This window comes from Heptranchias perlo, chromosome 7, assembly GCF_035084215.1.
Source record: "Heptranchias perlo isolate sHepPer1 chromosome 7, sHepPer1.hap1, whole genome shotgun sequence".
Classification (NCBI taxonomy): Eukaryota; Metazoa; Chordata; class Chondrichthyes; order Hexanchiformes; family Hexanchidae; genus Heptranchias; species Heptranchias perlo.
This window is the reverse complement of record NC_090331.1, coordinates 15,273,628-15,286,427: the sequence shown is the minus strand read 5'-3', so window position 1 is coordinate 15,286,427 and position 12,800 is coordinate 15,273,628.

Sequence of the window (12,800 nt, the reverse complement as noted above, 5' to 3'; positions counted from 1 at the left end):
AGTGCTACTTTAATGCAGGCATTAACCCATTTGAAATGCAGAGCACTCCTTTAATGCAGATGTTAACCTATTTAGGATTCACAACTCTCCTTTAATGCAGATGTTAACCTAGTTAGGCTGCACAGGACTCCTTTAATACAGACATTATCCCATGTAACATACGCATTAACCTATTTAAGATACGCAGTGCTATTTTAATGCAGTAATTACTAATATTAGATAACATAATTCAACCCACAGCTCACACGATCTGTCAGAATGGCAACTTGTGGAAATTTGTAATAATTTCTTGTTAGACTGTAAACTTCTAAAAACAGCCCAAGTAACATAACTTTATTTTTTATTGTGCAACTTTTATGTGAAATATCTAAGTTTCTATATCAATATTACTTTTTAAAAAACTCAAATGGGTTAAAAAGTTTCACATAAGACAGAAATTGCTGGAAATGCTCAGCAGATCAATCATCATCTGAAGGAAATAAGCAGGTTAATGTTTCCTATCTGAAACATTAATCTATTTCATCTTTCAGATACAAACTGACCTACACTGTATATTTCCAGAACATTGGCTCAAAAGTACGTTTGGTGGGGGGCGGAGGGGCAGGGCGCTTTGGTAGCTTCCTGACGTCCAGCCTGAACGCTTAGGTTCCCCCATCACCCCCTTTGGCCAGGTACGCCAGGTGAAATCATTTGCCAGGTCTTATCTGAGGGCCTAGTAGGGAGAATTCTTGACAGGGCCACCCTGGAGTAGCCAAGCCCCCGGGTGAGCATGCAGCGATTCCAGCGGAAGCCTGCCGGACATACAGCAGGGCATCCACAGCACGGCCATGGGTTTTTGGGTCTTTAGTAACATAGGAACAGGAGTAGGCCATTCAGCCCCTCGAGTCTGTGCCGCTATTCAATTAGATCATGGCTGACCTGTACCTCAACTCCATTCACCCACATTTGCTCCATTTCCCTTGATCCCCTTACCTAACAAAAATCTGTCAATCTCAGTCTTGAAGGTGCCAATTGACCCAGTGTTCACAGCCTCTTTGGGGCAGAGAATTGCAAATTTCTACCATCCTTTGTGTGAAAAAATGCTTCCTGATTTCTGTCCTGACCAGCCTAGCTTTAATTTTAAGATTATGTCCCCTCGTTCAAGACTCCCCCATCAGAGGAAATAGTTTCTCCGTATCCACCCTATCAAATCCTTTTAACATTTTAAACATATTAAACACCTCAAGCAGATCACCCCTCAATTTTCTAAACTCAAGGGAATGCAAGCCATGTTTCTACAACCTGGCCTCTTAATTTAACCCTCTCAGCCCTGGTATCATTCTGGTGAATCTGCGCTGCACTCCCTCCAAGGCCAATATATCCTTCCTGAGGTGCAAGATTACAGATTTTCAGCATTTCAGGTTTCTCAGCTTTATCTTTTTCTTTCCAAGTTTGACACCCTCCTTTCGACCTTGAGCAGCGATTCTGCCCATTTCTATGAATTTCATTCATTTTCTTCACTTCAGGTTGGTGCCGTCTGAAGAGCTACAAAGGAAATGATGAGGCTCCTGAGCTAAACAGAACCACATGAGGATCTGAATTACTGCTTGGAATCACTTGTGCTCAGGAAAGGCTATAACTATCTGGAAAGATTGAACAGGCTGGGACTCTTTTCTCTAGAAAACAGAAGGCTGAGGGGTGTCCTGATAGAGGTCTTTCAAATTATGAAGGGGTTTGATAGGGTAGAAGGTAGAGAAGATGTTTCCACTTGTGGGGGAGTCCAAAACTAGGGTCCATATATATAAGATAGTCACTAATAAATCCAATGAGGAATTCAGGAGAAACTTCTTTACCCAGAGAGTGGTCAGAATGTGGAACCTGTTACCACATGGAATAGTTGAGGCAAATCGCATCGATTTAATGGGAAGTACGTGAGGGAGAAAGGAATAGAAGGATATGCAGATAGGGTTAGATGAAGTAGGCTGGGAGGAGGCTCGTGTTGAGCATAAACACCGGCATAGATCAGTTAGGCCGAATGGCCTGTTTCTGTGCTATATGTTCTATGTAATTCTATGTAAGGCAGCTCTAATGCACCCTACAGAACACACTACCTTTCACACAGGATACTGGATTGCTCTAGGTTGCATCGTTTTATTTGTCTGTATTATTTTGACATATGGCCTTAACCAGCTACATTTTACCTTCAGGGCAATTTCAAATAAGTACGGCATCCGGGAATTCTTTGATTTGATTAGTAAATGTCATAGGATCTTGGTCTCCGAAAGCAGCATTCATCTCCGCATTATAGGATATGAATAAAATTGAATGAGTGTAATAGCTCCAAGTGGACCCAACGATTCGCATTGTGCATGAAATTAATGGGCCAAAACCAGGTAGTTCTACTAAATCAGTGGACTTGCAGTTAAACTGTGTAAGTGGCGTGATATGCAAATAATGCAATGAATCATCTGTCTGTTTTTTTCTCTAGTTTGCACCTGGTGAGATTGCTTCTTGCTCAGATATGTACAGATCAGTGTATTGATCCTCAGCACTATCTGGAGGCTGCAGCTGAATCCCAATCACTGTGCTCGTAACAACTGAATTAGCAGATGTGTGCTGTGACTAGCAATTAAACTATTGTGACTCACTTTAATTTTGTTACCTCTAGACTCGACTATTCCAACACTCTCCTGGCCGGCCTCCCATCTTCCACCCTCCGTAAACTTTAGCTCATCCAATGCTCTGCTGCCCGTATCCCAACTCGCACGAAGCCCCGTTCACCCATCACCCCTGTACTTGCTGACCTACACTGGCTCCCGGCCCAACAACACCTCAAATTTAAAATTCTCATCCTTGTGTCCCAAGCCCTCCATGATCTTGCCTTGTTGCTGTTAATTGTATTGCTTAATTACTGTGAAAGGAAAGACTGGTAGGTTAACTTGCTCTGCGCAGAGTTGTTGAAAATCTAACACTTATAATGTTCCTTCTGGTAAGATGCATTTTGAGATCACATTTCAATGTGTTGTGCCCTAAACTGTTACCAGTGTGAATGTCAAAGGGAGAATGTGTCTTTTTCAATATTTCGAAGTTACACAATTCCAGACGTAAACACAATTTCTGCTAACAGCTTGATGTGTTGATGGTTTTGAGAGGTGATTAGTTAGCAATTCCTTTTTAAAAAGCAATCAGCTAACCTTTCATTTCTACCTCATCTGTGAACTGGCTCTTCCTCATATCTTCAGAGGAAAAGATAGTCGGATAGAAATTACTGTCAGCAGTGTTTGACCTACCAAATTCATTTGCTCTTTTTATGGAAACGTTTAAAATAAAACCGGTTAACATCTCCTCTAAAAGTGCGAAGAGATAAATTTGGTTTGAGAGTATTAAGCATTTGGACAATAACATCACCAGCTATAATTTCAACAGTATTGTCTCAAAGCTGCTCTGCTGAATAGTTAACAATTCCGTTTTGTAACACATTGATAGAGATTGATAGTAAGGGGAATTGGTTGGAACAATGGGACCTGGGTTTAAATCTAGCCTAAAATAAATGAAAGCATCAATCTCTGAAAGCTATTAGGATCCTGCAACAGAATTAATTTGCCCATGCTCAATCCAAATCCTAGTGAGTATAGGCCTAAGAGCCCAATATTTCGGAATATTTCCATTACCAAGGCAATGATTGTGAAGATTTTTTCACTAACAGATCCATAGGATCTACCATAGAAGAGAAACAATTGCAGGAACCACTGAGCCCCAAAACGTTAACCACTCTATTATGTGACTATCGCAATGTGGTTGATTCTTAATTGCCCTCTGAAATGGCCTAGCAAGCCACTCAGTTGTAAAATCTCGCTACGAAAGTCATAATAAGAATAAAACCGGACGGACCACCCGGCATCGGACCACTAGGCACCGGACACGACAACGGCAAAACACCAAGCCCAGTCGACCCTGCAAGGTCCTCCTTACTAACATCTGGGGACTTGTGCCAAAATTGGGAGAGCTGTCCCACAGACTAGTCAAGCAACAGCCTGACATAGCCATACTCACAGAATCATATCTTTCAGCCAACGTCCCAGACTCTTCCATCACCATGCCTGGGTATGTCCTGTCCCACCGGCAGGACAGACCCACCAGAGGTGGCGGTACAGTGATATACAGTCAGGAGGGAGTGGCCCTGGGAGTCCTCAACATTGACTCTGGACCCCATGAAATCTCATGGCATCAGGTCAAACATGGGCAAGGAAACCTCCTGCTGATTACCACCTACCGTCCTCCCTCAGCTGATGAATCAGTCCTCCTCCATGTTGAACACCACTTGGAGGAAGCACTGAGGGTAGCAAGGGCACAAAATGTACTCTGGGTGGGGGACTTCAATGTCCATCACCAAGAGTGGCTCGGTAGCACCACTACTGACCGAGCTGGCCGAGTCCTGAAGGACATAGCTGCTAGACTGGGCCTGCGGCAGGTGGTGAGCGAACCATCACGAGGGAAAAACTTACTTGACCTCGTCCTCACCAATCTACCTGTCGCAAATGCATCTGTCCATGACAGTATTGGTAGGAGTGACCACCGCACAGTCCTCGTGGAGATGAAGTCCCGTCTTTGCACTGAAGACACCATCCAACGTGTTGTGTAGCACTACCACCGTGCTAAATGGGATAGATTCAGAACAGATCTAGCAGCTCAAAACTGGGCATCCATGAGGCGCTGTGGGCCATCAGCAGCAGCAGAATTGTATTCCAGCACAATCTGTAACCTCATGGCCCGGCATATTCCTCACTCTACCATTACCAACAAGCCAGGGGATCAACCCTGGTTCAATGAGGAGTGTAGAAGAGCATGCCAGGAGCAGCACCAGGCGTACCTAAAAATGAGGTGCCAACCTGGTGAAGCTACAACTCAGGACTACATGCATGCTAAACAGCGGAAGCAACATGCTATAGACAGAGCTAAGCGATTCCACAACCAACGGATCAGATCAAAGCTCTGCAGTCCTGCCACATCCAGTCGTGAATGGTGGTGGACAATTAAACAACGAACGGGTGGAGGAGGCTCTGCAAACATCCCCATTCTCAATGATGGCGGAGTCCAGCACGTGAGTGCAAAAGACAAGGCTGAAGCGTTTGCAACCATCTTCAGCCAGAAGTGTCGAGTGGATAATCCATCTCAGCCTCCTCCCGATATCCCCACCATCACGGAAGCCAGTCTTCAGCCAATTCGATTCACTCCACGTGATATCAAGAAACGGCTGAGTGCACTGGATACAGCAAAGGCTATGGGCCCTGACAACATCCCAGCTGTAGTGCTGAAGACTTGTGCTCCAGAACGAGCTGCGCCTCTAGCCAAGCTGTTCCAGTACAGCTACAACACTGGCATGCACCCGACAATGTGGAAAATTGCCCAGGTATGTCCTGTCCACAAAAAGCAGGACAAATCCAATCCGGCCAATTACCGCCCCATCAGTCTACTCTCAATTATCAGCAAAGTGATGGAAGGTGTCGTCGTCAGTGCAATCAAGGGGCACTTACTCACCAATAACCTGCTCACCGATGCTCAGTTTGGGTTCCGCCAGGACCACTCGGCTCCAGACCTCATTACAGCCTTGGTCCAAACATGGACAAAAGAGCTGAATTTCAGAGGTGAGGTGAGAGTGACTGCCCTTGACATCAAGGCAGCATTTGACCGAGTGTGGCACCAAGGAGCCCCAGTAAAATTGAAGTCAATGGGAATCAGGGGGAAAACTCTCCAGTGGCTGGAGTCATACCTAGCACAAAGGAAGATGGTAGTGGTTGTTGGAGGCCAATCATCTCAGCCCCAGGGCATTGCTGCAGGAGTTCCTCAGGGCAGTGTCCTAGGCCCAACCATCTTCAGCTGCTTCATCAATGACCTTCCCTCCATCATAAGGTCAGAAATGGGGATGTTCGCTGATGACTGCACAGTGTTCAGTTCCATTCGCAACCCCTCAGATAATGAAGCAGTCCGAGCCTGCATGCAGCAAGACCTGGACAACATCCAGGCTTGGGCTGATAAGTGGCAAGTAACATTCGCGCCAGATAAGTGCCAGGCAATGACCATCTCCAACAAGAGAGTGTCTAACCACCTCCCCTTGACATTCAATGGCATTACCATTGCCGAATCCCCCACCATCAACATCCTGGGGGTCACCATTGACCAGAAACTTAACTGGACCAGCCATATAAATACTGTGGCTACAAGAGCAGGTCAGAGGCTGGGTATTCTGCGGCGAGTGACTCACCTCCTGACTCCCCAAAGCCTTTCCACCATCTACAAAGCACAAGTCAGGAGTGTGATGGAATACTCTCCACTTGCCTGGATGAGCGCAGCTCCAACAACACTCAAGAAGCTCGACACCATCCAAGATAAAGCAGCCCGCTTGATTGGCACCCCATCCACCACCCTAAACATTCACTCCCTTCACCACCGGCGCACTGTGGCTGCAGTGTGCACCATCCACAGGATGCACTGCAGCAACTCGCCAAGGCTTCTTCGACAGCACCTCCCAAACCCGCGACCTCTACCACCTAGAAGGACAAGGGCAGCAGGCGCATGGGAACAACACCACCTGCACGTTCCCCTCCAAGTCACACACCATCCCGACTTGGAAATATATCGCCGTTCCTTCATTGTCGCTGGGTCAAAATCCTGGAACTCCCTTCCTAACAGCACAGTGGGAGAACCGTCACCACACGGACTGCAGCGGTTCAAGAAGGCGGCTCACCACCACCTTCTCGAGGGCAATTAGGGATGGGCAATAAATGCCGGCCTTGCCAGTGACGCCCACATCCCGTGAACGAATAAAAAAAATTTAAAAAAAATATATGATTTTATGACCATTTTTTCCAGAGAAAGGATTTGGAAAAAGAGCTACTCTTAAACATCATTTTTTTAAAGAAGAAAAGTGGATTCACACAAGTTTAAAATAAGCACGGAGATGAAAGGTGGTTAATATGCTAATAGACTAGACATTGAAGTTGTTTTGCTCAAAGACTATAAACAATAAGCAATTTGTCAGCTTGTCTCAGTAATCAAAAAACACCTCACGCCCATTGCACTGGAAAGTCTCTGGTCCCACGCACTCAGCAGGGGATTCTGGTGGACCTGTCTTTTGACAGTGAGCATCGGGACATAATAACAGAAACATTCACTATGTTAATTTGCTGTGAAACATCGCAGTTTAATGATTTGTATCGAGCCTCTTTTCTTCATCTGCCTTCAAAAAGATTGGGGAGGTATGTGGAGGCACATGGAAAATACATGAATATCCAATTCAAATCACAAGGGGGTATTGCTCCACCCTGGGTTATACTGTGGTATAAGCATATATGGGCCAGTACGTGTGTACTCCATCATGTAAGGGGTATGGAACACTCTTAAGATGATATCTGCAGTAGATCCAAGTTTATAACTGTGACCCATACATAATCGTACGTACAAATTCATACCCAACGTGAATAAACCAACTGCAGCGGCCACTCAGCTGTGCACCAGTACATGGCATGAAATCATAATAATAGCTTTAAGTAGAGAGTAAAGTTACAATTCTCATCAAAGAAGCAAATAACTCTGAATGCAAATCTACAAATTATTGCTTACATCATTAACGCCTTTAAAGTAAACAAGTTAATGCCTCTGTTAATACAGATGGCAGAGAAAGTTGGCCTTGAATGTTGCCCACAACAATTTCTAATCTATAGAAATGTAACTTTGTCCCCTGCCCTACAAAACACACTGAGCGCAAAATTGCACTTGGGCCCTGGATGCATCTCTGGTGTAACTGCTGGGGGGAGGGGGATGAAATGGGGCAGAATAGAGTTTCATCGAGAGTCTGCCCCAGAGAGAGAGACCGGAGAAGTTCTGGTAAGAGGGGGTGGAGAGCGACGTGCCTCCCCTGCCACACTAAGGAGGCATGACTGAGGGAGTTCATGGGGTAGTCTAGGAAATTCTGCCCAGTATCTGCTTGATAGGGCTAATGGGACTCATGCCTCCTGATGCCTCGTGGAAAGGGTAACCAATCCCAGAGCGAATTGATCATCTCGAAAGGACAGCCCAACAGCTCCTTTGGAAGGTAAAAACTTGTGCAGCTAGACAGCGGTTTCTCGAGCTGCTTGTGCTCCATCGGAGCTGGCATGGCACCTCTCATAACATACCAGGCCTCCATCAATACAGACACCGCTGATGTACCCTACAGGGGCAATACAGCTGCAATACAGCTGCCTTGACCATACTAATGGGCAGGGTCGGTGTCCTTCCGAGTCGGTGGACATAGGCCCTACCCCACCCACATTTCTGCCGGTGGAATTTCAACCACATTGTTCAGTGTTTATCTCTCCACCTTTTCAGTCACATTTCCTTCTTGCAAAAAAATATTTTTCTCCTTTGTTTCCCCCATTGTAGTCATAATGTACAGCTCGACCTCTACCTCAATACTTCTGGTTCGACTCTTCTTTCAGTTTTGTTTTGTTCCTTTCTCCTGCAATCCACAAACATCGATCAGTGATTCAAGGGACGAAGACAAGGGTGTTTGTACTGCAGTAATTTAGTTGCAAATTGCAAGCATTACTTCAAGAAAAGGACATTTGCTCCTAAATAGGTTCTGGTTTTTACCTTGGTTTCAAGCGTAAATAAATTGTAATTACATCATTTGCATTTCAATGTGATTTTTGTGTATTTCATAGCAGTTGTGCTAAAAAATTCTGAAACGTTGAAAACACAGAAGGTGTTACAGTGTTACCAGGAATTATGTAATTTTGTTGACATATATAAATCCCTGAAGAAAATAGGTTAAGATATTTCAAGATACTTACCATTATCTGTTTAAAAATGCAGGCCTCTGTTTAATTTATTGGGGCTGAAAATCTATGGTTCTTCCAGTACACTCCTATCTAAGTCCAGTGGCAATTCGGCAAAACAAAAACCACGCATTTATATAGCGTCTTTAGCGTAGAAAAATGTCCCTCGACAGAAGCGCAATCAGACAAAAATTGACACCGAACCAAAAGAAAAAAATATTAGGAGGGGCGACTAAAAGCTTGGTCAAAGAGATGGGTTTTAAGGAGGGTCATAAAAAAGGTGAGTGACATAGAGAGACAGAGAGGTTTAGGGCGGGAATTTCAGAGCTTTAGACCTAGATAGATGAAGGCACATCCGCTAACGGTGGGGTGAAGGGAGTGGGGAATGCACAAGAGGCCAGAATTGGAGAAACGCAGAGATCTCGGAGGGTTGTAGGGCTGGAGCAGGTTACAGAGTAAGGGAGAAGCAAGACCATGGAGGGATTTTTTTTTACTCGTTCATGGGATGTGGGCATCGCTGGCAAAGCCAGCATTTATTGGCCATCCCTAATTGCCCTTGAGAAGGTGGTGGTGAGCCGCCTTCTTGAACCGCTGCAGTCCGTGTGGTGAAGGTTCTCCCACAGTGCTGTTAGGAAGGGAGTTCCAGGATTTTGACCCAGCGACGATGAAGGGATGGTGATATATTTCCAAGTCGGGATGGTGTGTGACTTGGAGGGGAATGTGCAGGTGGTGTTGTTCGCATGTGCCTGCTGCCCTTGTCCTTCTAGATGGTAGACGTCGCGGGTTTGGGAGGTGTTGTCGAAGAAGCCTTGGCGAGTTGCTGCACTGCATCCTGTGGATGATACACCCTGCAGCCACGGTACACCGGTGGTGAAGGGAGTGAATGTTTAGGGTGGTGGATGGGGTGCCAATCAAGCGGGTTTGAATACGAGGATGAGAATTTTAAATTTGAGATGTTGTGAACCAATATATGTCAACAGGCACAAAAGTGAATGGGACTTGGTGCGGGATAGGATACAGCAGCTTTGAGTGAGCTGAAGTTTACAGAGAGTGGATGATGGGAGGCCAGCCAGGAGAGCTTTAGAATAGTCAATTGTGGAGGTGACAAAGGCATGGATGAGGTTTCGGCTGCAGATGGGCTGAGGCAGGGTCTGGGACGGGAGATTTTACGGAGGTGGAAGTAGGCGGTCTTGGTGATGGAGAGCATGTGGGATTGGAAGCTCAGTTCAGGGTCAAGTAGGATGCTGAGAGTTCGAACAGCCAGCTTCGCATTGAGTCAGTGAAGGCCCGGATATTAGGCCGAGTCCCAGATATGCCTTTCCTGCCAGTTTCTGCAGGGCCTTGATGAGTGTGGAGCTTCCGCCTCCCAAGATATGGACGGCAGCATCAGAGGGGGGCATGGCGAGGGGAGGGGACTCCCATGACAAGGGTTTCTTTGTCCCCAGCGAGGCGAAAGGGCGGGCTTACTGATTCGTCAAGTGGTTGGCATATCTGGAGGCCACCTGTGCGGCCTAGCCCTGGATCATAGTCTGGACCACTGGAGATACATCGTTTCAGTAAGCTTTTCTCAATCCCCCTATGAAGAGGGCTAATGGGCACACAAGCAGCATCTTTCTGGGATGGGGGCTGGGGAGAGGGTGGGAAGCCCCAGCCTCCCTTCCCAAAAGCACTTGCCTTACACTAGAAGTTTCAACCTCTGCGCTCTAGTGGGCACCACGAATATTTTGGCATGATCAGCGCCGCAGGACACAGAATGGCATATCCTAGCACTTACAGGGTTGTTGGGCCCGCAGATTTCTGGACCCTTAATGTCTAAGCTATGAACAAGGCCCTCCTCTCACTCAATGTAATCATCATCTTTGTGTTTCCAAAGCAGAGGCATGGAACATGAGGCTCTCTTTCGAGCAACTTGCTGCTCCAGTCTGCTTTCGGTTAGCTGTAGATGGGGGAGAGGGTGTACTAGGAGTAGAGGTTCCACAGTGGGAGGACAGCCACTGTTACAAATTTCTACAGGTCTACAGTAGATATTCTCTTGAGCTTGGAGTCAATGCTTACTCCCTTAAGCAGACCTCACTCCCACTGTGATCTGCAGTGCAACTTTACTGCCCAAAATCTAGTTAAACATGATCTAAGGATCATAATAATCGGCCCCTTGTTGCCTGCACCAGATACTATGATCTTGCACAAGCAGCCATTTGCACACAACTGTGGAGGGTTATCATGACCGAGGCCTTTCCTATATCTACCTGACTTTCTAGCCAGAGTCTCTTTGATAATGATTGGGAGAAGGACACTGGTGATTTCTTTTCCCCCTCTCTAGCCCAGGGGCACTAAGTCAGTTGTAACCCTACACAGAGTGGGTGGGGCCTGTATCTTATAGCTGAGTGTCATTATGGGGTCTTATTGTAATAATCTTCCTGACTGCTCTGTCTTTAACTGTCCTCTGCTTCATCTGTGTCTATTGCAGCATAATCATCCTGAGAACAGACGACATTTAATGGGAAGTGAAATTAATATTAAGCTTGTCACATCGCTTGCTCTGATTAGGGAAAGACTGAACAAGCTGGGGCTCTTTTCTCCAGAAAAGAGAAGACGCAGGGGTGACCTGATAAAGGTCTTTAAAATAATGAAGGGGTTTGATAGGGTAGATGTAGAGAAGATGTTTCCACTTGTGGGGAAGTCCAAAACTCGGGGCCATAAATATAACATAATCACTAATAAATCCAATAAGGAATTCAGGAGAAACTCCTTTACCCAGAGAGTGGTTAGAATGTGGAACTTGCTACCACAAGGAGTAGTTGAAGCAAGTAGCATAGATGCATTTAAGGGAAAGCTAGATAAACACATGAGGGAGAAAGGAATAGAAGGATATGTTAATAGGGTGAGATGAAGTAAGGTGGGAGGAGGCTTGTGTGGAGCATAAACACCGGCATAGACCAGTTAGGCCGAATGGACTGATTCTATGCTGTAAAATTCTATATAATTCTATGATCGGTGACACTGACTTGAAGCATCGTTGCTCATCTTCGTGACTCTGTATTAACATTGCTGAGTTTAAACTCATGTTACAAGCTTATGAGATCAGAAATAGCACATTCAAGTATGTAACCATCCAATTGAATGGAGCAATCAATGAATCTGATGGCACACGATAGAGAAGGTTCGAGGTCAACAGTACTGAAAGTGCATACGGGACAGGTTTACACAGAATAATACCACTGTAAATAATAGTATGTAATTACAGAGAATGCATCCTTTTTATATCCTGTTTGATTGTTCCACATGGCTTGAAATAACTAAAATAATTTCTGTGAGACACTTTTTTTTAAGTGTCTGCCATGATCCCATAATATTTAATAAGGTTTTGTTACAATCTGGTCTGATAACATCAATTTAAAATGAAAAGCTTTAAAGTGGCAATGTTGATTATGAATTTAGCCCAATTATTCACAGAGTTTAAAATATAATTTCACTATATAAGTTCTATAATTACACTAAAGCTGCTAAACTGTTTTCTTTATATGCACAAGAATTGGAAATACTGTATGATGACACAGTGTCACCCAATATTAGAACTGCTTCTAGGATTCATTGCAGAGGTTGTTACAGGCAGAGTGGACTCTTAACCCTTTCACAGGCCAGCAGTACTCATGCAGAATTTACCCAAATAACTTAAAGCTCTGGCTATTGTAAAGTTACTTTTAATTAGGCTTAAATGCACCCACCCTGACTGAGAAACTTCACCCCAATTTTTTTTTAAAGTTGTACTCAACAATCCATTTTCCAGTTGAATATTTGAGGAGAGATCCTCGCTAGGGCTTTTACCCTAAAGATTCCTTTATTGCCTTTGGAAGAGAAGTCCAATCAAAGGCGCCTGTAGGTTTGTGCCAGTGAAACAATTAATGCAGTTGCAAGTCTGAATCATTAATAGGTTGATGGGACTGCCTTTAAATTGTGTTTGCAAAAAGCCAGGATTTAGATACATGTGATCTTTAAGACTGTGTT